Source organism: Manis pentadactyla, chromosome 8 (assembly GCF_030020395.1).
Source record: "Manis pentadactyla isolate mManPen7 chromosome 8, mManPen7.hap1, whole genome shotgun sequence".
Taxonomy (NCBI): Eukaryota; Metazoa; Chordata; class Mammalia; order Pholidota; family Manidae; genus Manis; species Manis pentadactyla.
Window position 1 is genome coordinate 52,082,889 of NC_080026.1, and position 25,738 is coordinate 52,108,626.

General features: G+C 46.8%; 1 long non-coding RNA gene and 1 pseudogene across 1 annotated transcript; both read right to left on the reverse strand.

Moving 5' to 3' along the window:
- Positions 1 to 1,068: 1,068 nt before the first annotated feature.
- Positions 1,069 to 1,662, reverse strand: LOC118929342 (60S ribosomal protein L9-like; annotated as a pseudogene).
- A 7,966-nt stretch (positions 1,663 to 9,628) lies between these two features.
- On the reverse strand, positions 9,629 to 18,982 carry LOC130684493 (uncharacterized). The gene is made up of 3 exons (XR_008998772.1): positions 18,896 to 18,982; positions 11,446 to 11,574; positions 9,629 to 10,076 (listed from the first exon to the last, which is right to left on the reverse strand). It is a non-coding gene; the product is annotated as an uncharacterized LOC130684493 (long non-coding RNA).
- Positions 18,983 to 25,738: the final 6,756 nt, after the last annotated feature.

The window sequence follows — 25,738 nt, forward strand, 5'->3', positions numbered from 1 at the left end:
ATGGGAGCAGAGACAGCAGGTTTAAAGCTAATACAAAGGCAAATGGGAGACACACTGTGGGGCCTGAGGAGGTGACTCAGCTTCTCAGGGCTGCAGGGTGTTCATCTTTCAATTAAGAAATCTAAATCCCATCCAGTCGTAATACACCATGACTCTAAATATCCCAAGCTAGCTGATAGCAATAAAAGCCCACATGTACAGGTCACCGAGCCCAGCACGCCATGGCCTCCTGGGGCAGCCCCACAGTGCTTCCAGTAGGTGGGGTGGTGGCCAGATCCCTCAGCTGGACTCCAGGGGATCTCCTGTGAGGGGCCATGGGTGTAGGGGGCTCATTAATCAGAAAGCACCCCACAGCAGCAGGGGTAAGAAAATGGGGAGGTGTTGGGTAGAAAAGAAGAGCAGAAAGAACAGGTGGAGTATAGGGAGAACCCTCTAACAGCACCAGGCTCTGATCAAACCGGGAAAAAGAAACCAGATCAGTTCACTACCCAGCTGAACCCTTGCCAAATCCACGGTTTACTTACCCACACCAAAGACTCACTGTAACAGTGCCTTTTTTCTGGCATTGCTGTGTTTTATTTGAAGTTCACGACAACCCTGCAACACAAAGCAGGAATTGTTCTCCTGTTTTACAGGTGGGAGACCCTGAGCCTGGTAGTCCAGGAGCTGGCCGGCAGTCGACAGCTGATGGTAGCTTTGCCATTAGACAGCTGGCCTATGATTTCACTCATTTGTGGAATATAAAAACAAAGCAAAACAGAATGAACAAAACAGCAGTAGACTCATAGACATTGAGAAGTGACTGGTGGTTACTATGGGGGTGGGGGTGGGGTGGGTAGGTACAGAGGGTTAGGGGGACAAAGGGGCACAAAAATTCTCAAGCATAATAGACAACTGGCTTCCTCTCCAGGGGACTCAAGGGCCCATTTTGAACTGAATTGCAAAAGAGATTTTTCTGAGTCTAAGGATTTTCTTTTTTTTTCCCCAAATCAGTAAGACTTTTATTGTATTTTTAAAATACCACAAGTAAGTCTAAGGAATCATCCAGCATCCACTGTTTCTGTAGCTGCACAACTTAGATCTTATTTGTCAGACTGCTGAACTATTCCTTTTTCAGAAACATAGATATCATCCAAAAATTTTCTGATATCCTTATTTTTTTAACTGTTGTGGCTTGCTGAATCAAAGCAGCTGAATTTGATACAAGTTCAATGTCATTTCCTTCAAGAATCAACTCATCTTTCTGGGATTGAGATACTGAACAAGCAATGCCTGGATTCATATGAACCCTGCAGATATATTTTTTGCCCAAGAAATTTTGGATTTCAACAAGAGAACCATTCTCCTGAATAATGACATTCATGGGGAAGTGAGCATACACAGACCTCATCTTGTAAGGAAAGCTCAGTGTAACCCCGTTGATCATGTTCTGCACATGGTTACAGATAGTGCAAACAGTAGCCATTTCCTTTCTATTTCCCTACCATTTGCCAGTCTGGAGCCTCTTCATTTTCTTTCCAAGGAAACTGAACTCTGCATTGATGTGACTGAAGTCCCTCCATGGATTCCCCTGGGGCCCTTCACAATAACGGTGTGACCCTTCAGAGTGATATCAACATTTTCTGAAATGTCCACAGTCTGGTTGCTGAGAATGATCTTCATTCTTGAAGTAGATGCAGCAAAGAGCTCTGAGTCTAAAGATTTTCCAAAACAACTGAACCAAGAAACAAAATACTCTCCAAACAGAAGTGTTCTTTTCATCCACTTCTAGAAATTTCTATAGAGGGGACCTCCAGACAGCCTTTTGCCTCTGGGTAGGGGCAAGCAGCCAAGGTCAGCTGGAGGAAAAGAAGCCCCTTGTCGGTCAGCATAAAGACAGCTCTCTACCAGTCTAGAGTCCTTGCTGTTGAAATGTCTTGTTTCAAACCCAGGGTATAAAATAAATTAAGTCTACAGGAATGTTGAACTTCAAGATGGGATAAAAACACATGTAGGCAGCCAAGACTTTTGAGTTAGGAACTCCGTGTGCACAGAGGGTGTACTGATGACCTGAGCAAGGGGCACTCGGGGACACAAGGCACTCCAAGGGGCATCGGATCCAAACTTCATCTCGGGAAGGAGGAACTTGAAGTCCAGGAAGGTCAAGCAACTTTTTAGAGGTCATAGAGCTAATATTCAAGTTCATTGCCAGCTTGCCTGTTCCAAACTCCAGGGCAAGGTCTTCCCCTTTCTGGAGGCAAGAAAAGCCAACCTCCAGGCTCTTGGCACATCCTTTGAGGGCAGCAGAAGCACGCGCCCTTTGGGGGAGTCCTGTCACTGTGGGTGCCAGGGAGGAGGCTCAGTGGGAGCTGAGTTAAGGTGGGGGTGGAGCAGAGGTACACACACTAGAGGAGGCTCAATATCATGAGCAGCTGTTCCATGCAAACAGATGGTCAGCCGGGCATAGACAAGTGACAACAGTACGATTCCATGGATACAGAGTTCACGAACAGGCAAACTAATCTAAGGTGATCAGGTTCAAAAAAGTATGGCCCTGGGGTGGGAAGAGAGGCTGTTCCCCAGAAAGGAGTGTGATGAACCTGCTGGGATGGTGGAAACATTCTCTATCTTGATCTGGGGGTTGATGACACTAGTGGGTGCAAATGTGACAGTTGTCTGAGCTGTGCATTGAGTATGTGCATGTTTTACTGTGAGCTGTGCCTCAAATAAAATCCAATGGAAAAATAAAGAATGGATCAAGTTGGCTATGTTATGAGGTAGTGACTGTCCTGCCCTGACAAGTACCAGGCATAGGCTCTCTGACCGCTGGAGCCATTTTTAAGGGGATTTGACCACCAGGAGGGGGAGTGGGCTATGCGGCTTTCCAGGATCCTGTAGCCACATCCCAACAACTCCCTTGGACACCTGCCCAGCTGGGTCTCTCTCTGTGGTCTCCTCGGTTCTGCTGCTGTCCCGCTCAGAAGGCTCCCTCCCTGCCTCCCCAAAATCACACACAAGCACAGCACACACGCCGTGGTTCTCTGTGATGCTTTCGTATCCCTCTTGGCCCCTTTGCCCAGTCCCATTCCCAAACTTTCCCAGAACCCACAATCTACCCCAAGCCCCCTCCAGGTTTTGGAATTCCCCTTGCACCATAGCCTCCCTTGCTCAGGAGAGGGACAGTGTTTCCCTGCTTTGGATCCCACAGCACAGGCCAGCCCGCCTGGCCCAGGCAGTAACTCCTCACCCCATCTATGCCAGACTCCTAGGCCCCCAGCTCAGGCCTGAAACCCCTATGCCTTTTGATATGAGGCCATTCCATGCTGGCCCAATGCTATCTCACAGGACCCTCAGCTGTGTCCTGATAGGTGCTCATATAGTCCTATATCTACAGGACAAAACTCTGTGTAGACATGCTTACTTAAACAGAATTACATGCCACTCACCCATCCCAAATTTTGCATTGAAACCAGTTGGTCAAATATCCTTGTCCCAAAATGGAAAGCCAAAAACCCCATCACTCAGTTTGGTGAACTAAGTAAACATGGGTTCATAGAAATTTAGCGCCAAGGTTTCTCTGTTCGAGCACATGACTGTGATCAAGGATTTGCCCATGATGACGCTGATGGACTTAAAGAAAAAAAAAGCAACAGCAATAAATCAGGAATAAAAGAAGCAACACAAAACAGAACATCAGCCCCTCTGGAAGGCCACTCCAAGAACCAGATAAGACAGGACCCCAGGCTGCATGCTGTGACAGTCACTCCCTCGGGAGGGTGACTTAAATTCCCATTTGCTGGGTAGGAAAACTGAGGTCACACAGCTAGTGAGTAGCTGAGCAGGGATGTCAGAGAACAATCCATGTGTGAGGAACTGGTGATATGGTAGGCTCCTTGTGGACCCCCACCCTCATAGAATCTTTGATCTACAGGGGAAGCAATTAAACAGCCTACCCCACTGCAGGGTGGCCATTCTGGAGATGCTCACTAAGCAGAGACTCTTCCCCACCAGGCTTCCACATCCATTTCTGTCATCTGTCATGGCTCTCTTGGGAAATGATAATGTTTGTAGGAGATCAATCACAGCCAGGGAAGGCTGAGGGGTTTGACATCCGCACACACACCTCTGCCCACTGGACACCTCACTGGGAGGTGCTGTTCCAACCAGCTCACCACTAGGCCACTACAATTCACCTGGAAAACATTTCATGATTTTCAAATCACTTTCACATGTTTTCTCATTTGAGTCTTACAACCAGGGCAGGCATTGTTTACCCCATTTTATTGGTGGAAAGAAATTGACTTGAAATGACTCAACAGGGCCCGCAGTGAGTCAGCATCGAGACTTCGTGAGCAAAGTCTGTGATAAGGTGCTGAGGGCTCCAAGCAGGCCAACCTGCATGCCCCAAATTTTAAAAGAACACCAATGTTTTTCACCCTTCCTGGGGGAAAATTTCTCAATTTCTCTTAATTGCCCCCAGATTACTCCTACTTTCATATTTTAATAGTTTTCCACTGAAATGTATATTTTGCCTGCCATTCTGCCCCTGAGATTCTGAATCTTCTCAACAATGAAAATCTTGCTCAGTACAACAAATGCCCTGTAACTGGAACAGTAAACCATTCAGGAAGACACAGTGACATAACCAAGCGAGTGGAAGCAATTGCAGATTCAGGATGCACACCAGACTTCTCCACAGCTGCATCAACAAAGCTATAGGGAAGAAATCAAGACAGTGCAGGAGGCTCTGGCCAGAGATCCCAGGTACCTACATCCGTGAGGCTTTGGAAGGAAGCCACTTCAAATGCTCACGTTAAAACACTGCTGCAGTATTTCTTTGTTTCCACCACAGTTTCCACTGGAATAATAGCTGTCGTCAGCTCAGGAAGACAGTGGTGTGTTTCAAGCCTTTCTTCTTTGCAAATGCTCTCTTATAAACATTATATTGCTCTTTTCAGCAAGGGCAAAATGAAGGCAGGCACAATTACTCCAGAAGTGCAAAATACTTCCACATACAATCAAGCCTTTGTTTTGTGCCTACATCCAATAGGTCAGAGGTCCTGTAGTACCAAGACAGAGTTCTGAAAAATACTATTGAAGGAGAGGATCATTTGAAGTACCTTCCACCATCTTCTAGAAACTTCCTTTGGTCTTTACCAAAGTTTCAAAAGAATAAACGGTGCTTACCAGGGGTTAGGAGGAGGGGGCATGGGAACTTAGTGTTTAACAGGGACAGAGTCTCAATTTGAGAAGATGAAAAAGTTCTGGAGATGGACAGTGGGGATGGCAACACAGCAGTGTGAATGTGCTAAATGTCACTGTAAAAATGGTTAAAATGGTACATTTTAAGGAAGTGTAGTTTACCACAATAAAAACCATGCAAAACACAAACAAGTGTCAATGAAACAAAAAGCTGTCACCCTGCTGAAAAGCATCTAAAGGTCTTACAAGTTTATTCTGCTGTTTGGTTTCATAGTTAAGAGCCCTTTTGATTTTCTGGGACCACTAACCCTGTGCTCCAAGCACCTGATTAGCTGAGCAGCCTCAGAATAACGAACACCCACCTCTCCCCCACGAAGCCTGGGAAATTCTCTAGACATTGTCTCATTCGTCCTTTCATGTGGACAGCTGAATCCATCCCAAAGGGTCCAAGTGAGCCGACCTATGAGATCACACTGAGAAGCCAAGAGCCAGGTCCTCGAGCCCTTTGCCCGTCTGGCCAGAGCATTTGGTGTTGTCAGTCAAGTGGTTCCAGGAGAATGTTTCATGGATGAGAACAGGCAGCCATGCTCACCAGCATCTTGAGTCAGTTCCCGGTTGCCTGACAGGCTGGCGGATGGTGGTCTGGGGCACACGTCCTCTACCTGGTGTCCAGGAGTGCCCTGTGGGGTTCACCAGCAGAGTACATTGTGATGGATGATGAAACAAGAAGCACAGACATTGTTGGAAGGACCTCTGCTTTCCAGTCCTGAAAACTTTTTCATCTTTCTTTCATTAAAATGTTGAAATAGTTACTTCAAAGTTTACTTTCCATGGGGTGAGATACGCTGTCTTTCCAGGGCTGTGCCCAGAGGCAAACCCCAACATAATGATAATGACTACAGGTTGTGGATCACCTACCATGTGCCAAGCACCATACTACTGATCTCTTGCAATCTCCCCAATAGCCCTGCAATCATCTTTATCTCCAGTGGAATGTTAAGGGAACTGAGTGAGCCTCAGAGATGTTTGGTAACTTTCCCCAGGTCACACAGCAAATGAGTGGCAGGACCAAAACCACACCACTTCTGAAAAGAGAGGTAAAATGTTGAGGACTCACAGAGAACTACTTGAAAAACTCTGGGTAGCTATTGGAAACATTCCATTCTCAGAACAGAAGCCACCTTGGGCTTCAAATACTTGACGGAGCCTTGTGGAATGACTGGCACCCAGTAGACCCTCAGAAATGACAGCTGCTAACAGAACTCAAAGTCAAGTGCTGCTTGCATTAGTTGCCTGCTATGCCTCTGGTTCAATGATTCAGTGAGGAGGATGGTAACAAACCACACAACAGAGTCAGTGCGTCCTTTGAAAGATTGCTTGACAGAACACAGCAACACCAAGGCGTCAGGTTTCCCCCAAAATTAGAGCCTCCTCACAGTACTAATAACAGTGGCTGGGCTCAGGTGAGGTGCTGGTCGGACCGCACTGGCAGTGTCCATTCACAGGACACGTTCTTGGGGCAGAGCCGGGTAGTCAATGGCACATCTGCCCGCAAGGCTCACTGGGCCAAGGTGAGAGACTTGGCTAGGCTTGGGCTGCAGGAGGACAGCTGGGCACAAGATCTGCATGCTCTGCCCCCTGGTGAAGGAAGGAGAGCCGCTCTCCCCATGGGGGCAAGACCCAGAACACTAACCACAGGCCCTCGTCTGCACAGGAGGATGATGGGACTGAGAAGTCCCAGAGCCCTTTTCCTGCATTCAGGCAAGTGTCACCCAACCCAGCCCACAGGTATGTGCCCCAGCTTCCATGGTCCCTGAGTCTGTAATCCCTCCCAGATTACATCCAGGACCAAGTGAGCACCATCAGGCTGGCAAAAGAAATGAGCTTGAAAGATGAGGTTCTGAAAAATATTTCCAATTCAGAGATTCTCCAATTTCATTATTCTTATAAACACAGATTGCTGAGCGCAGACCCCAGGGTTTTTGATTCAGTAGTCCCGGGTGGGGCCTAAGAATCTGCATCCCCAATGAGTTCAAGGTGTTGCTAATATCCCTGGTCCAGGAGCCGCATGCACCTTGAAAACCACTGTTCTAATTATTTAAAGAAAACTATTTAAGGGCATGAGAACACTGCTCTGAATAACAAGGATATTATTATCAAATGCCTCCCATGTGCCAGGTACCTCACTACCTTTGATATTTACAACACTCCTGACAAGAAGGAATTAATATCCCTGCTTTACAGACTAGAATTCTGGGATGTGAGTTCAGGGACACGCCTAACATGCACAGCTAATCACCAGCAGAGTCGAAGTTTTAACTGAGGTCAGGATGACTAAAAGCTCTTTCCTTCCACTTTCTTCCCCATCTCCTCTGCAGACCCTGGGGCAGGCATTTGTGGGGCAGGAGGAAGATGCACCAAGCAAGAAGATGTGTTCTCAAAGCCAAGTGCCATGGAAGCCTATAGGAAATCCAGCTCTGCTGGCCACAGATGAGCCAGCCCCCTTTGAGGGTGTGAGGGTCACGGGCATTTCAGGTCCCTAAGTCCTGGCAGAGGACTCTGAGCTGGCCTGGCAGAGAGAAAATCAGGCAACAGGGGGACTTGAGTTACACCTGTCCTCCAAGAGACAGTGCCTTCCATTTGAATTACACTATAGCTGAAGATCCCCTCCTCCCAGTGTGGGAAGGAAACTTGTGTCTGTGGTAGATGAGGAGGGTACATGAGAGGTGGAGGGATTGTTTTGCCCCCAGTCTTTGCTAACTCAAAGAAGGAGACGAAGGGAAAGCAACCACCTTTTACTCAGTACCAGACTACTTCTCATACCAACTGTCCATTTAAAGAATGAGGAAACTCAGGTTCAGAGAGGTTAAGTACTTTCTCCAGACTGCACAGCAATCAAGACACTAGAAGATGCAACTTAAACTCAGGTCTCCCAGGCAGACAAAGCCTGCACTCCCCCTTGGACTGGCCATATAGCAGCTCAGGCCCAGAGTGGACCCTAAAATCCCTCTAGTCCAGCTCCCTCATTAGACACTTACATAGACTCATTAGACCCCCACAAGGTGCCTGCCCAGGGGTAACTAGCCTAAACATGGAGCTCCATTCTTTCAGGGGTTACAGAAGAGCGCTCCATGGAGGCTCTGGCCTAAAGTTCCACCTTCACCTTTTCCTCTATTCTCTCTTAACATGAAGGAACATTTTGACACCTAACCTTCCTGCCATTGGGGAGTTTAGCAAGAGCACAGCTCCTACTGAATCTATGTTATTTTGAAGTAGGTGTGACCTGGCCACAGGCAAAGGGTCTGCCTCCCTTCCTCTCCTTCTCCTCTGCCCTCCAGCCAGGAGAGAGGGCTTTTCTCTCTCACCTGAGCTAGAACCTCAGCACTGCAGAACTTTTAACAGGGGAAATTCCCACCCCCACCCCCACCCAGGTCACAAAACACTGATTCAGGTAGAGCAACAATGCCCATACCCCAACACCTGACATAACTGTCCATTCAGGTGTCAGGCCCTGCTGGATGACAACCCACCCACCTGGCAAAGCAGGCAGCCAGGCTCTGCACAGACACCCACTGGGCTCCAGGTTGGCCTCCATTGTACTGTCTCAGGCACAACTTTTCACAGATGGACCTCAAAGCTGCCCTCCTCCCAGGATTTCAGTTTTGTTAACCAGAGAAGCCCTTGAGGGTAGATGGGACTCAGCCTTAGGGCCTCAACCAGTTCCTGGAGGAATAATCTAGCCAGGCAGCAGAAGTCCAAATATTTTTCTGCTTTGGAGTACAGAGAGAGCGCCTTACATTCTGAAACAGCCTTTCCATCACAGCATAAGGCACAGCCTCATTTCCCCACAATGACCTTCTGGTCTGAATTTCTGCCAGACTAAACATCCAGGCAACAGCATGTGGATAGAGAAGACTCTGACACTCATTGTGGTTGCTATCTCCTGCCACTGAGTGCTGTGTCTTGCCTTCTTTGATAACAAGATGTTGTGTGTCTCAATGTAAACACAATCAAAGGCAGCATATGGCTTGCAAAGCACCATTTACAACTATTCACGTGCACCAGTGTTCCATGCTGCAATGCTGCTGCCCCAAAGCGCAGCCATGGGGGTCTTCCTTCCCTTGGCCTCAATCTGTCTGCTGTGGCTCCCAGTGATGCTAATGGGAGGGAAGCATGTGGGTCCCAGGGAGACCTAAACGAAGGTCAAGCAATTGGCCAAAGTGAAATATTGAAAGGAAATGAACCTGCTGTTTCTGCAAGAAGGTATTTCTGGCTAAGGCACTTTAAAAATAAAACCCAACCAAAACATCTGTGAAACCAGAGAAAATGGAGTATCCTTGAGAACAATTGCATTACAGTACAACTAAATATATTCTAAATGTGTTGTTAGACATACCTAATTTCCCCAGGCACAAAGCTTAATTTGCGGAGGAGACAAATGCATAGTGGGAGTCATTACAGCCATGTGTTTTTATTGTGAGAGTCTTGGAAGCTTTTCAAATTGTGAGGCTTTGCCAAGGTGATCCAAGAGGAACTGGGCCACTTCTTACCTGCAGGGCTGTGTGTGGAATCCTACTATTCCTCTTCTAGCGGCCCTCTGTTAAGTGGATACCCACACAAAATGTTGCATGTGCCTTACCATGTACTTATGCAATCACTTTTTTAAACACGTTTTGCTTGTATGCTCATTCTACATAGGAATGTCTGTCTCAATCTGTAAGACCCCCAGGAGTAAGAAGTTCAAATCTCTTCTCCCTGTATTTTGCTCTATGTCCTTGGCAGGAGGCAGGGGCTGTGGCAGGAAGCTCTGGGACAATCACAGTTAACTAAGAGAGCAGTCAGGAAACCAGGTGAAGTTGTCAGGTTGGAAATGAACTCATGATGCTCAGGGTCTGCTGGAAAAAAGACACAGCAAATAGGAAGTGAGGTCAGGAACACAGAGGACAAAGGCAAGATCAGACAGGTTTCAGGTGGAGTTAGGCTGCAGCACCACTGAGCAGATTCCAGGGGTGGGGCCCTGGGGCAGGCTGAGTCGCAAAAGTGGGCCTGGTGGTTTTAATATGCCTGGTCTGCCACCTTGCACCTGGCCTGTCATCTCTCATGGTGTCCTGGCTGGTTGATTCACCCCGTATGTCCAGCCTATCATCCTCCCTGCCTCTGAGTATAGCAAAGACACCTGATAAATGCTGTCAGCCATGACTGGTACCACCATCACTATTCCACTAACACAGTGATGTATTTCAATGGAACATAACTTCTTTCTCACATGCAATGCAGAATATTCCAGGTCAGCTTTGAAACCAGCCTCAGGACAGATGAAAACACAGTGCAGTAATTGTTATCTGTAAATCTCACACAAAAGCGCTTTTGAGAATCAGCACCAAGCACCCCATCTCCTCTACGGGTCAGTGCTAGCATAGCCTGGGGGTAATAACAGCCATTCTGCTGCAGCCAGGAAGCCCATATAGAGCAGCCCAGCCTTGAGACAGCCCAGGACAGAGGTTTCCCAGAGAGTGGAGTAGGCTTCCCTACAATGCCTACACATACTGCAACTTCATGCAAACTACAAGCAGACACTCTTCTTCCAGGCCTGCTGCACAGCCTTTACATCAGATCCAACCGTGCACTGCTCCATGAACCCCACAGGACAGAAACAAACCAGGCAGGAGGCAGGCCCCTTGAAGGGCCCCACCATGGGAGGGGCAGGGGCAGAGCTGGGCTAGGGAAGCCATCCCAAGGTGAGAAGTCACCTCCAGAGTGAAGCATCTCCCCTGGCATCTTGCTCTGTATGAGTGGTCAGCATTATGAGGAAACTCCCGGAAAAGGAATCCTGCCCTGAGACCTGAGGCCTAGGCAGCTCCACACTTTTAAGTAGACACACGTAGCTGTGCTAATGCTCATAGGGACCCCTCAGTCACTTGGGATCCAGTGCTGAGGCTGGCCAAGGCTCACACAACCCAAAACACCCACTTCTGTAGCTAACACTGCCCTGGCACAAGGAAACCACTTCCCATGGCTTCCTATCTTTTGCCCTATGTCCTGGGGGAAAAAAAAAGAAAACCCCACTGCCTCCAAGTGCCATAAAGGTCTGTGGGATACCCTGGGGCCTCTTATGTGAGACAGGACAGCACTGGAGAGGACAGACAGGATTTGAGCAGCAGATACGCAGAGGTGAGAGGACAGACAAATTAACACGTGAACCCTCCCCTCAGATGGCATGAATGAACAGATTCTTGCATAAGAAATCATTTCCAGTAGACCTACCATCCATTTCCTTGCTCCATTTCCTGGTCCAATTCCTGGAGAATTACCATGGCATTTGTAGCCAATGTACATGGCAGCTGAGGAACGTGGAGCAACGTCTCACGATTTCTGGGACTCTTAAACTGGTATCTGTGTAGGGTTCAGTGAAACACAGGTCCTTTATATTAGCAACTAGATAAGAGCTGAATACTAGAAATGTGAAGTATTACAAGAAGTGAATGAGACTTCATTTAATTTTCAGAAAATTTAATTTAAAATTCCATTTTATTTAAATACTCTTGTTTTAACTTTTTTACATTTTCTAATTATAATTTTTATCTCTCAAATTCTGATTTTCATATTTCATAAGATAAATGACTTTCTTTGAGAATACATATGAAACAAGTAGTTTTTTATACTTTCATATTTTTATGAAAATAAATTCAAATTTTGTATACTTTGAATACACTTACATTTTTAAAGTCCTTTAGCTCACCACTGTCAATAGAACAAAATTGTGTGAAAATGTTCACTATGATGAGAGAATGTGCGATCATGCTGAAATGAAGGCAAAATTTAATTCAAGGAAATAAGTAAGTATAAATTAGTATAAATTATAAATAAGTACAAATTGTGTGTGTCTTCATTTTTTTGGTCACTCAAACAGAACAAAAGAACATTTAAAACATGTGCAGTAATAATTAATCCAGCCGTCATTGTTATCTGCAGGCTTTTGGTCATGTAAAAGTTACAGCTTTACACATTTTTCAATTTTGTTTTAATGAATGTATATTTTTTTAAAGAAAGAGCACAGAGCACATTTTATTTAGTTGTTGTAGGCTTGATTTGTATTCCTTAATACTTGGACAATTGATGGCCTCCTTTGTACTCAGGCCCTGAGCTCTACAAATGATAGAGGCAGACCCAGGGGTTTAGAGAGAATTAGGCCACACGCATTTACAAACATAGAAGACAGACGCTATTCTATATTTTCCTTTAAATAAGCACCTTTAGATAACTTCAAAAGACCTTCAACTTTTGTCTACAGGAATCTCTTTCACCTTTATAATAACTTTTCTCTCTATCTTGCCAGGAAAACATGCCCAGCACATAGTTCGGTGCCCGACACAGATGTCATTCAATAAAATATTTATTGGCTGAATGCACTTTACAAACCACAGTTTATGCTCTAGCTCCCAGCCCTCCATGCTCCCAGTGCTTCATTCATCCCACATGGGAAGATTGTGAATGAAGCCTGGATGGCATAATCAATGGATGAAAATCCCCCAAAAGGAATTATTGACTTGTATTTCATTCACATGTCACAATTCAACGACTACTATAACTGTCACTATCCCCCTCAGGCACTGGTCATGACATGGCTACAGAACAGGGGTCCAAACCACTTTATTATGACACCTTTTAGATGGCATACATCCAGTGCACCAAAGCCACAGAGAACTTCCCCCTGTGGCAGGGAGAATAAGAACAGCCACGTGTACAGCTCTGCTACATCTCTGAGCACTTCGCAAAGAGAAGGTGTTAAGAGGCTGTTGGTGGAAACAACGCAACAACCCAAAGCTAGAGAACAATAATAACTCAACTTCGGTCACAGAGGGATTCGTTTTCAGGGAGCCACACACCACACACCCTATCCACAGGCTGCCGACTGGCAAAACACTCAAATTAATCTGGGAGCAACAGTACTACCAGATCATTTTCTCAAGGTAAGGAAACAGGTCAAACACCTTTTTCTTATGTGCACATAACAGATCCATTTCTCCTTAACAGCCAAGAAGAGCACACTGTCTTTGCTCCTCAGGCAGAGCTTGGGCTTTTGCACAAAATGGCCCATGGACAAAATAGCATTTGTGTGGCCCACTGGGCTAAGTGGGAGGCTGTGCCAGAGTAGGAGGTGATTGGCCCAGGACCTCTGGCAGCACAGGCTCCTCCCCGGCCCCCAAGGAGGTGGGCAGGTCACATTATATTGGCACAGCTGAAATCCACTTGGCACATGCCTCTGTCCATCAGTTGGGAAGCTTTGCGGAAGGCGGGCACCTCCACTACAAAGTCCCAGAAAGTAGATGGAGAGAAGCCCTTTATAATTCCAGGATGCAGGGCTCACCAAGGGGAGGGGATGAAGGAGGGCCTGACGTGAATGGTGCGAAATGGTGCTGCCAAGCACAGCCCTGTTCTTTGTCTTTACAATCACTGTACTATGATTCTGCCTTTTGAATGCATAGCATTCTTAACTGTTCTTTGAAAGATATTCTATTCATGTATAAAACACACACATATGTATACACACACATACATATCACCTTTTAAAATATTTTTAGATGTTTTGTATATTGCTTACTTCATTGAATAGTATACACTGGAGATTGTTTTATGTCAGTACATACAGGTCTACCCTATTCTTGTTCATCATTGCATAGTATTTCATTAAATTGACATACTACTTTTTTCAAAAAAAGAGTATGTTGTGTACCACAGGGGTTGGAAACAGGAACTGCACCCAAAGTGATTTGGATGGTTCCAGATCATTATGAGTTTATTTTTGAAATGAATGTGTAACTGGGTAAACATGTGTCAGGGGCCAACTACATAACTGGGAGTTCTCCAAATTACTTACCTCAGAGAATACAATGTTTATTAAAGGACAAATAATAAAAATAAGCTAAAAATTTCACATGTATTTTATTAAAACTCAACAGTAATTGTACTAATTGCTTAGAACTTAGAACATTATTTTTTGTGGAGAGGACTATTTTATCTCAGAGAATGTTTAAAATTGCCTGTACATGATAATAAAAAAAAATGTAGACTCAGTTTGGGGTTCATTTTAAATTCCCCACAGATAATGCACCCGTTTTGCCTATATACCAGAGGAAGATGACCCCAACCACCACCACTGCTTCGCCTACCACTCCACTGCTAAAGAGCATGTCTTTGCAGTGTATTCTTCTGCATTAGTGAAAGCTGCCTAGGTAGCTCCCTGTTTTGAAGTGAGGTCACTAAAATCAATGGTGGAGGGTTTTTCTGTAACAAACACAATCTCCCCTCCACTTCCTCTACTTGAATGCCAGCCAGTTAACATAAATGTTATATATTCTGGAAGGCAAAAGAGAAAATAACATCAATAAGTTTCAAAATCTTACCCTGGTATCCAGCATTGGAATGCTTGTAGTGTGCCTACTACTGTACTTAGAGCTTTACATTCATCACTTCACTTAATCCTATGGTCCCTGGGAAATAACTATAAAAATGATTAGCATCTTTGTTTTTCAGATAAGAAAACTGAGGCTCAGAGAGATGAAGCAAGGTGCCCATGGCCTCACAGTTAACAGTGGGCAGAAAGATTGACACCCAGCTGGATTAGCTCTTAACCTTCAGCCCATGCCACTCAGGGTTGGGGTGAAGCATTAATTCCCTAACATTCTGGAATTATTATGTTTATCAAGTTGATTAGATTTTCTCCCTTACATGAGAGATGGGAGTGACAAAGGAGTGCTAAGACTCTGGCAAGAAAGGCAGGCTTCCAGTTCCTGGTTTGTTTTGCACCACCAGGCATGAAGAGTGAATGCAGAAAGGGGAAGTGGAGGGTACCAAGTGCCATGTTACCCTAATTGCTCAGAGGTGAACAGGACAAATGTATCCTTTCCACAAACCCTTTTTGAGCACCTTGCTGGTACAAGCCCACTCCAGGTGCCACCGCAGAAACTTTCTTTCTCCCTCCCAGATGGGGCCATCCAAGGAAAGCATCAACATGACAATACATTGAGACATACATGGCCCAGACTGGGTCTTAAAGGACTAGCATTTTATGTGCTAAAAAAAAGCTCAGTTGTTTGTATACACTGGGGAGATAAGAACCTTCATCCAATCACAGGCTTCCTCCCTGGGAATTACTTTTCCACCAAGGATACACTTGGCCTTGGGGCTGGCCAGCCTCACTCACGAAGCTGGCCTGGTGATTTTATTTCCTCAGCTGCTGTCACCCAAAAGTGCAGCCACTCTAGAAACACTGGCAACTTTCCAATTATAAAGTCATAAGTTTCTAAGATTCTTTGGTGGATCAGGTACTTAAATTTCCCAGACCATCATTGTAACCACAGGTTCCATTGTTCCCTAGACAGCCATAGGTCACAGTGATTGGAACCTTGAGCACTGGGACCTCAGACCTGTTCCCCCTCCTCCGATCAGTTCCACATTGGCCTCTAGCACTGCAGCCTCCCATTGGCAGGAATGGTCTAAGTCTTTCATGACCAGATCTATGCTTGGAAAGTTACGTAGAGACCGAGGTTACACCCTGGTCAAAATAACACTTTAGTCTGAAATACAGGAAAGCCAAGGCCTTAAATGGGTTCTTGGGGACTTCTTGCTTCCCCTTCAAATGGTCCATAAGATGGCCACAATTCCCCATTTCACCCTTGTATAAGCCCAGCACAGGTGCTAAGGTATTTTTTGCCCCATCTATTCAGAATTCCTCATAGACCCCAGAGCCTCAATAAGGGACTTCCATGAGGAACAAGAGAGGCAATGTCTCTGCACTGCCTTTTGTGTTCCACAACTGCCTCCCTCCTCCCCCACTGTGTGCCCGCTGCCCCTCCCTTGTTCAACCTCTGAGTTTTCACTTTCTGCAAAAGTGGCCAGATCTCCTTGGCCAGATCTCTTGAGTGGAAACCACCTGTTGCTTTAATAACCCAAGAAAAGTCCTTCTTATGGGGCCTTCATGGAGCCTGACATGTCTGGTGGCCCTGGAGTTTGTCAGAGTTCATCCAGTAAAATGATTTAGTAACGCCCAAGAAGCTATGAAAAAATGTGGTGCTCTCACTACAACGTGCTGTAAGAAATGAGGGCGAACGTTGGCTGCTTCAAAATTTACCTTTTGCCAGCATTCTTATTTGATTCTGCCTCAGCAAGAAGGCATTATTCCCATTCTCCAATGAAAGCCCTGGGACTTGGTAAAACTAAATATTTCCCCTGAGGTCACTCAAGGAGGAGATAAACTGAGGGTTCAAACTTCGCTCTTTCAGCCGCACACTGCTATTCTCTCTACCTGTTTCTTTTCTTGCAGAGCATTCTTGAGACTCTCCTTCACTTTCTCAACTACAAATAAGCTCACACAGAAGGCCTTGACGTCACTGTCCCAGCTGATATGAAAGTCTGTTGGTTGGGTACTACACGGCTCTCCTAAGGAAAAGAGCTGGCCATGACTGAGCCCTTGGGAAGCCAGGTACTGACTGTACCAAATACTGTCCATCTTCACAAGAATCTCATGAGATGAGGACTATTATTTAGTTCCCTCTGAAGAGTTAGTAGAATTCTGAAATTGCCTTTGCTTTTGATCTGGGTGCCAAATCACTGAGCCACTGAATAGGACTACGGTGACCCTGGTTTGGGGAGCTAGTGAGTGACTACCAAGGTATGTTTGAGCAGCTGGAAAAGTACTAAGAGAGATACATATCCCAGTGAAGGAAAAACTCCTGTGGTTGGTAAATAATGCAGGACCTTTATAGTGGGTTCCGGACAGAAAGGGAGATTTAATTTCTGCTTATACATTTTTCTTGTTTAAAAAAACAGTGCTCCAAGCACAGCATCATGGTATGCATGTTGTGCTGATGTCTGGAAATATTTAACAATACTACAAATGAATAGTTATGGAGTTTGCCCAGATCATCCAATATAAACCTGACTCTAACCTAGAGCCCCAGCAGACCTATCAAGAGTGAATGAACATAAAGTTCCTGCCTACAGTGCCTTCCTCTGTAGCTGAAACAAACATGGTCAGTCAGTTTCCTGGGCCTGGAAAAGACTGAAGATCCTAGTCTCCGGTATGTTTCCCACTGGCAGGCTCAGTGGAATCCAGCAGAAACTGGACCATGGGACTGGATGTGACAGGGCAATGGCCCAGACAAGCTGACAGAAGCTCAGTCCAGGGTTCAAGGTCAGCGGTGGGTGAATGGGGCAGAGGTCAGCAGAGGTTAGAACTGAATGGGTAGAATCAAGCCCTAGGCCTGCAGGGGTGGTGCCAAGCCATATACAGTATCCAGCAAGAGCTCAATGACTGGGCAATCAGGAGCAGGCCAGAAGCACAGCAAAAGGCAGTCAGGATACTGGCTGGGATGCAATGCTAGGGCAGAGCCCTCTTCCTACCCTAGGAGTGGGCTGGGCAGACCCAGATGTGGCTAGGCATTGCCACACACACACACACACACACACACACACACACACACACACACACAATCACACACACCCTTGCCGTGGCACACTAGGCCTTCTTCCCTACTGGGCTGGACCAACCCCTTCCTCTCTGTTCCCAAAACCAGTCTGCTGGCACAAGCCCCCTTGCCTCCAGTTCATCCTTGCGCCTTCCCTGCCATTTCCACTGTGAATGGGGGTGACAGAGTCTTTGGAACACTCCTGTTACCTCAGGACCACCAAACTGTTCTACCAGAGCACACACCTACCCAAGAGAAGCCCGAAGCCGCATCTTTTTCCAGCCCTGCCTGCCCCCAGCCCCACCCAAACACGGGCCTTCTTGGCACTTGCTCTTTAGTCTCACAGGGACAATGCTGGGAGCCCACACCAGGCTAGGCATGTGCCTGTGTGTATCCCTGAGGTACAAAACTAAACTCATACTCCTCCCAAACTTCCCTCTCCTTCTGTGTGGTTTCCTGCCTCAGAGATTAGCATCACTGTCCACTCAAAGCTCGGAACCCAGCAACTGCCCCCAGACTCCTCCTGCTCCCTGGTTTCCCCCAACACCCACACAAACACCAAGCTCAGTAATTTTTTTAATCCTCAAAATTCCTCACAACTGGGCCCTCCTACCTATCTGCCTCTACCATCTCTCAGATAATTTATTGTAATAGCCTCCAAATTGGACTTCTGGTCTCTTAAACTTCCAGAAAAGTCTTCCTATGGTATGAATTGGATCATGAGCTTTTCCTCCTTGGAAGCCTTCGTTGGTTTCCCAGTGATGATGGATGATCCTCTCTCTTCATCGGAAATACAAAGCCCTGGGAACTGTAGGCCCCACCGTCTCCCCCAGCCTCTCTGCTCTCCCTCCCTCCTGGCTTTTGGTCTCCAGATCAAAGGGACCTAAGCAAGGCTGCATGTTCCACAAACTACTCAGATCACAGACAAAATGCCAGGCATATGTATTTTTCTAGGGAGGCTTCCAATTGTTTCCAAATGGTTCCTAAGAGTCCGTGACTCAAACACAAGTTGGGAACTACTGCGCCTATGCATCTCACGCACAGCTTGTCAGAATTGTTCAAACATATTTGACCAAGACCCATGGTAAGAAATACATTATCTTTATATGTAAAACAGAACCAAAGTTTTACAAAACAGTTCTTATTTTTACTACATCATATGCACTCTAATCTTTACCATTTTAGTTATTTTCTTTTTCTAAAAATACTGATTACTTTCCCTTACACTAATTTTACAATCCACCTACCAATGCGTTGGAATGCATTTCAACCTGCAGGATGAAACTTGGGTTCTGATGCTGCGTTGTCTTTCTAGTTCTCTATTATTCTTTCTCTCAGCTCCCAGCTGGACTGTAAGCTTCCTGAGGGCAGAGATCATAATTTATGCATTTTCAGTACGGCCATAGCACAGACTAGATGCCTTAGAAATGTAAGAAACCAGCTGGAGGAAATGAGGGAAAGTCCTGAAGCAGAGGTTTCCTTGGTATAGAAATTGCTTGCTACTTCCTTTTGGAGATGTAAAAATAATTATTTGACAGAAGAGAATTCCCTGAATTGCACCTGGGGGTGGGGTGGGGTCTCTCTAGTGCTGGTTTAGTCCAATCTCTCTCTGTGTGAGTCTATTCCCTCAGATGGGAGATACACAGACCGCTGCAATAGTCTGCAAAAACTGCCCCAATTACAATGTTCTGTCCCAGGACAAAGTCACCATGGAAATACAGGAGCCCATGAATAGTTCAACAGAACAGTAACCCGTAAACATGTTGAGGTCTTTCTCCCACTAGACACAGTAGAAAAAATAAATTACTAATGGAATAAGAATACTGTTTTGCAAAAGAAACCAACAAGGTGAGGAAGTAACTTTTTTAAATTACTAAGTCTGTCAACCAGTCTTCAAACATTTGTTTTTCTCCACTATGTTAGTGCTGCTTCAGGCAGAGAATTTAAATACTTGATGCCTCCCTTTCAGAGCTTGATAAACCAGTAAATGTACAAAAAGAAGTAAATTAAAATGATTAAGGGTTAAATTGCTAGTGTGGACTCAAATGAAAAGTTCAGGAAGGGGTATCTCACACTCTAAGGAGGGACTTCTCCATTCCAAAGGTAGAGGGCTGAGACTGTCTTGGCATAAACATTAGTATCACAGGAAACCAAAGGCCAGATAAGCTGGAGGACCTTTGTCAACCACAATGGCTGCTTCCAGCTGGTTTATTTTTGGAGGGAGGAGGTGGTCCTGGGTGGGATGTCACCCTGCATCACAGCCTGAGAAGCCCCCACCTTCTGTAGAAAGCAGGTTCTGCATTAGTGCTTATTGGCAGCATTAACAGGCTGGGCTGCTGCTCTGCTTGAGCGTCCCACCCCGACCCCCACATCCCATCACACACAGACCTGGAGGCAAGTTACTCAACTGCTGCTGCTACAGTCTTGTTCTCATCTCCAGAGGGAAAAAAAAACCCTATCTTTCATGGCTGTCAAAGAATATACTGAGATCTTACATATTCAGGACCTACAACACAGTACACACTCAAAAAATGGCCATCGCTGTTGCCTTGTATTTTTTATTGACTTATGTAGATCTCTGCATTTGCCTCTCTGGCCTGCCAAACAATGCAAAGGTTTAGTGGGAAATGGATGCTCTAACCCTGGAATGCCCAGAACAATGGCGCACACCCTGTACATGCCAGTTCCCATGGAATAGTAGCAATGGCTGTAACAGGAATAGTCCAAGCCCCAGATGCAGGACATAGGGAAGTCGCCTTAAATAAACACCAGCAGTTTGTGTTCAAGTGTAATTCAGCCAAGTGGATAGCACATTGCACTTGGTAACCAGCAGCAGCAGCTTCTCCCCTCCCCCTACCTCCCTGCCGCACTGACCACTCAAAGTCAAGGTGATGCACCCTCTGGACACGATAAGGAGAGTCCCTTGTTCACAAGCCTGCTGGCTGTGCTGCTTGGAGGCAAATTTACTTTCTGAGTTCCCTGGTCCAAAAGCATGAGAAAGAGAGGAAATGTTCAGTTGGGCATACTTTAATAAAACAAAATAAACTCAGCTACAAGTAGTTAGAAAACTGCTCTCCAGGGAGTTCCCCACCTCTAGCACAGTCCCATGAGACCCATGCTTTTGAAAGGAGATTTAAAATTCCCACCCTATCATAAATGCCCTCTTTCAATAACATTGCAGTGAAAATGGCCAGATAGCCACCATAATATGCAGTGGCCCCACCCAAAAACACACTGTTCATCTGCCTGCCTTCTTACTACGGCCTTTAAACTCTACTGACCTTCCCTTGGGCTTTGGGTTGGTTTTTGCTTTTTAGGACTTTTCCCAGTGCACTGAAGTACAATCTACTGGTTGCACTTTTATGACTGTGGATGACCTCATGCCATTCAATACAAATCATCAAATCACACCACACAGTTGCTTGTGTGCCCCACTTGCAGGAAAAGCTAAAGATGACCAGCTTCACCATACTTGCATGCAAGTGCAGGGCCTGGGACCTCCTGCCCCCTTCCCAGCCTACATGTGAAAGAGTGAGAAGGAAGACAAGTGGCCTTCCCCAAAACACAGTGTGGCAGAGGCCACTGATGGTCTGACAAAAACACTCTTTTCTTCCTTAGCTGCAGCATTTTTCCTGGCACATGGCTCTCCAGAATAAAGATAATGTTCCCACCTCGTTCCCAGCCAGGTATGGCCATGTGAGTTCCACGTAACGGAATGTAAGCAGGAGGGACCTGTGGCTGCACTTTTTGCCTCTTTTGTCTCTTGTTTGTCCCCTTGTCCGTAGTGCTGCCTGAAATGTGGATGCAGCCAACTTGGATCATAAGGAAGAGCCCTTCCCTGAGAAGAGCACAGAGGGGCACTAGGACAGCCTGGGCCTCTGCAGAGTCCTTCAGTCAGTTCCCTTTGGACTCGGTTTAGATAAGAGAGAAATAAACTCCTATCTTGCATAAGCCACAGTTACACTGGATTTTCTGTACTTTGAATTAAGAACTGCCCCAATTACAATGTTCTGTCCCAGGACAAAGTCACCATGGAAAATAGTGGGTGGGTGGCTCCATGATGGCCGAGGCCGTTGCTCACAGCAAGAACCTCAAAGTACAAGTCAGCACCCTGAAGATGGTTTACAGAAAAACAGAGCTACCAGCTCATTCCTTCATTGGTCAACTATTCCATGATGAAGGCTCTGTTCCAGGACTGGGCTGGGTCCTGGAGGTATAGCCATAGAGAGGACGGGCCAAGCCCTGTCCTCCCAGAAACACTTCTCATCTCCCTGCGAAGAGAAGGCAGATGAGAAGCAGCATGGTGAGGTGAGATGATCCTGGGGAGGCAGCTCAGGGTGCGATGGGCACAGAGCGGGGCTCAGCCTCGTAAGGGGACACCTGCCCTGGTGTGCGAGCCCACACCCAAAGACCATCTTACAAGGTATTCACCTGCCTCACACTTGTCATGGGAGGAGACAGGAGTCTGTGGAGGGAAGTGGCTAGGGCAGGCTCAGGGAGAGATGAACACAGGGTCTGGAAGGCAGAGGGGGAGCTACCACCGTGCTTGAAGGACTCTCACTGCCACCGTGTGCCAATCACCTTCATGCCAGGCAGTGGACCGACTCATGGCATCTCCTGCCCCATGGGGCCTTCTCCTTTCAGCTGCCCAAGCCCTGAGCCAGGCATGGGGACAGCTTCCTGCTGAGGGGCACTGGCTTCTTTGCAGGTGCAATGGGGACAGACACAGCCGTTGAGTCCCCATATGGGTGACTTTGCCCTGGTTTTTTCCTGCTTTGCATCTATTCCATCCCCAGGTCTGTGCCCTGCCCACCTGCAGAGACCACAGGCCCAGCACTCTTCCACTCCATCTAAGGGGCAGTCTCCATAAACATTACTGCACCCCCACCCCACCCCATGTAGTCCCAAGTTAGCACTTTCCTCTGGCCCCCGAGTGTCCCCTCCAGAACTGCAGTTCCTCAGTTTCTTCTATAGTGGTGTATGGATGCATCCCTCTAACAAATCCCTGATTCCTTTGCATTGTCTTTCTGCTTCCCCTCTCAGATCCTAACCAATCCAAATATGATGGATGCCCTGAATTCAAAGAAAGGACACAGAATCCTGGCTGCCTATAGGAGACTAAAGAGACAGCAGGACAAGTAAACACAATGAATGATTCGGGACTGCACCAACTGTACCAATTGCTTGGGGGAGGAGGGTGTTGTAAAAACATATGGGACATTGGTGAGATGCGAACACTGACTTCACATGAGATCACAGTGTTGGGTGTGATCGTCACACTGTGGTTACAGAAGAGAAAAGGCTGTCTTCTTAGGAGACAGTTGCTCAACTCTTTCACCGTAAAAAGCCATGTTGTCTGCAACATAATCCCAAATAGTTCTGCAAAAAATATGAATATGTAATCAGAAAGAGAGAGGAAGCAAGATGTTAGCTTGTAAATTTGTATGAAAGGCATACAGGTGGTCCCTGTTCTATTCTTGCAACTTTTCTGAGGGATGAGTTTCTTTCAAAACACAAAGAAAAACATTTCAAGATTTAAAAAATTATGAAGATGAAATTGCCTGGAAGCAGGCATGGAGGTTTTGGCAGAAGGACAAGAATTTGGGACACCTATAAGTCCACTGAGAAGGGAGATGAGCACAGGAGAGGGTCTAGCGTGAGAAGCCCCCAATAGGACAGGGGACAGCGTCTCAAGGTTTCCTCAGACTCCGGGCTCCCCCTCCCCACAGGATAACCACCACCTCCCTGGCTCTGTTTGTCCTGCTATTTATAGAGCAATTGCTTTCCTACATAAAGCCCCAAAATAGAAATGTTAAAAGAGCAGCTGGTGCCTCAAGGGAACCTAATAAAACATCTGTTTCCAAACAGTCCTGCTTCTCTCTGTCATAAATATTCTGTAGTTCCTGCTCCTTCATTCTTTATTAGCAGGCATATTTGCATAAAAACAGGACTCATTTTATTAAGAATTTATCTCTCACTGCTGTTTACTGCCTGCTTGAAGATTCTCAGGGCCCCATGTGATGTGGCACACGATGGAGTCACAGCCGTGCATAGACAGCAAAGACTCAAGAGAAGGGTCAGTGTTCTCTGGCTTCTCCTTCTCCACCTTAGTAACCTAGCCATAAAAGCCAGCACACACGCACACATGCCTCCAAGCAAATTCCCTAGCCATGTTCCAGAAAAAGCAGCAGCCCTCATCAGCAGGACCACAGATGCCTAAGATGGCCACTAGGGACCATTTGCCCCTGAGACTTCCTGGTCCCTTTTGTCTTTCAGATTGATTGTTGGATGACGTCTTAGTCTGCTCAGGCCACCAGGCAAAAATCCCACAGACTGTGGGCTAAAACCACAGACACTTATTTCTCACGGATCTGGAGGCTGGAAGTCCCAGTCGATGTGCTGGCCAGTTGGGTGCCTGGTGAGGGCTCTCTTCCTGCTTGCAGACAGTGGCCTTCCTGCTGTGTGCTCACGTCAGGAGAGAGTGGGGAGGAGAGAGGGAGAGCTCTCTCTGGTGTCTCTTCTTACAGGGACACTAGCCCTCTTAGATCTGGGCCCCAACCTGACAGCTTCATTTAATCTCAGTTACCCCCATATACAGTCACATTGAGTGTTGAGGCTTCAACAAATGAACAGGAGGGATAGGAGGAACCACACAATTCAGTCCATAACAGACGATGAGTCCTGTCACCAACCCTTTTTTTGGTGAGAACTGAAAACTGCCCCCTCCTCTCAGTTGCCTTTGGCTCCTGAATGCCATCTCCTCTTTGGCAGATGATGTCTTCAGTGCCACCAGCTGCACTGGCAGAGAGCCTGCCTCCCACTGAGGGGACTGAAGGCCGAGTCCAGAGGCAGATATGCTGGAAATGCCTAAGTCACTGTGTGTGGACAGCGGGCAGTGGGCAGGGCACAGATGGCCCATCAGGTGAGGACTTTGAGTGGTGCCCCGAACAGGTCCCCACACTTCCCAACATGGTGCAGCCTCTCCCCAGAAGCTGACTGTGGGAGAGAGTCGCTGGTGACCCCTGGACTGGACACCCAGCCACTCCACCAGGCTTGCCTTGAGCACAGAGGGCCTCAAGCGCACATGCCATTCAGCTTTTCTGCTCATTGTTGCATGCTTAACAATCGGGAATGTTTTACTTGGAACCGGTAAGTAATCCCATCATGCTGTACTTCCTTTGTACTGAACAAGTGTTATTTAACTAGGCAGTTTTGATTGTTTTGGAGATAAGTGCATATTTGGAAAGAGGAGGGACTTGTGTGCACTGATTATATTACCCAGCATCCTTTACTTTTTCTGGGAAATCCTTTGCCCCATGTGCATAGATGGTAGGTCTCACAGAACCACACAGCCTAGCGTGGGACCCTTGCTCTGAGCAGTGTTGTACCATCCCATCCAGGCTTGCAGCTTGGGTCCTAGGCAGCTGTGCAGCGGGGGTGGGAGTTGAGTCAGTGGAACCTCATAAAGCAGAGAGTCACGCTCAGATAACGGCGGCAGCATGAGCCGGCCTGTCTCCTTTGGTGCTGCAGACAGGGGCATATCAGACTCCAAATCAGCTCCAAAGGCCTCTGTGTGCCCAGATCAGTGCAGGTGGCTGGACCCCTTCCCTTTCCGTTTCTTTCCTTAAGCTGCCCCCTCTCTACCACCAGGAGGCCTTTCCTCTCTGACGGAATGTCAGCCTTCAGTGGAAGAATAACCATTGTTCCTTCTCAGGCAAAAGGAGGCCTCCATCCCTCTGTCCTTTCCCACATCCTGTCTGGTTGCCAAGTCCCACTGTGGAGAAGCCAAGCCTCCCACCATCTGAAAGCCAGCCTTCCTTGTGCAGATTAGCCCCCTGCCCACCTGAGCTCTCCTCTCCCTGGGAACCTGCTGGTTCTGGCCTTTCCCCCTTCCCCCTTCTTAGCTACCAATGTTAATTTAGCCCCATGGCCTTTGTGCTCTGTCCATCATGGGACACACTTGCCCAGGACCTAGTATGAAAACACACAGTTCCCTCACTTGTGTCCTTTGCACCTCTTGGTGGTAATACCTGGGCCGCAGACCACAGAGAGCTCACTAACTCACCTGGGAGGGAAGTGAGGATTCCCGC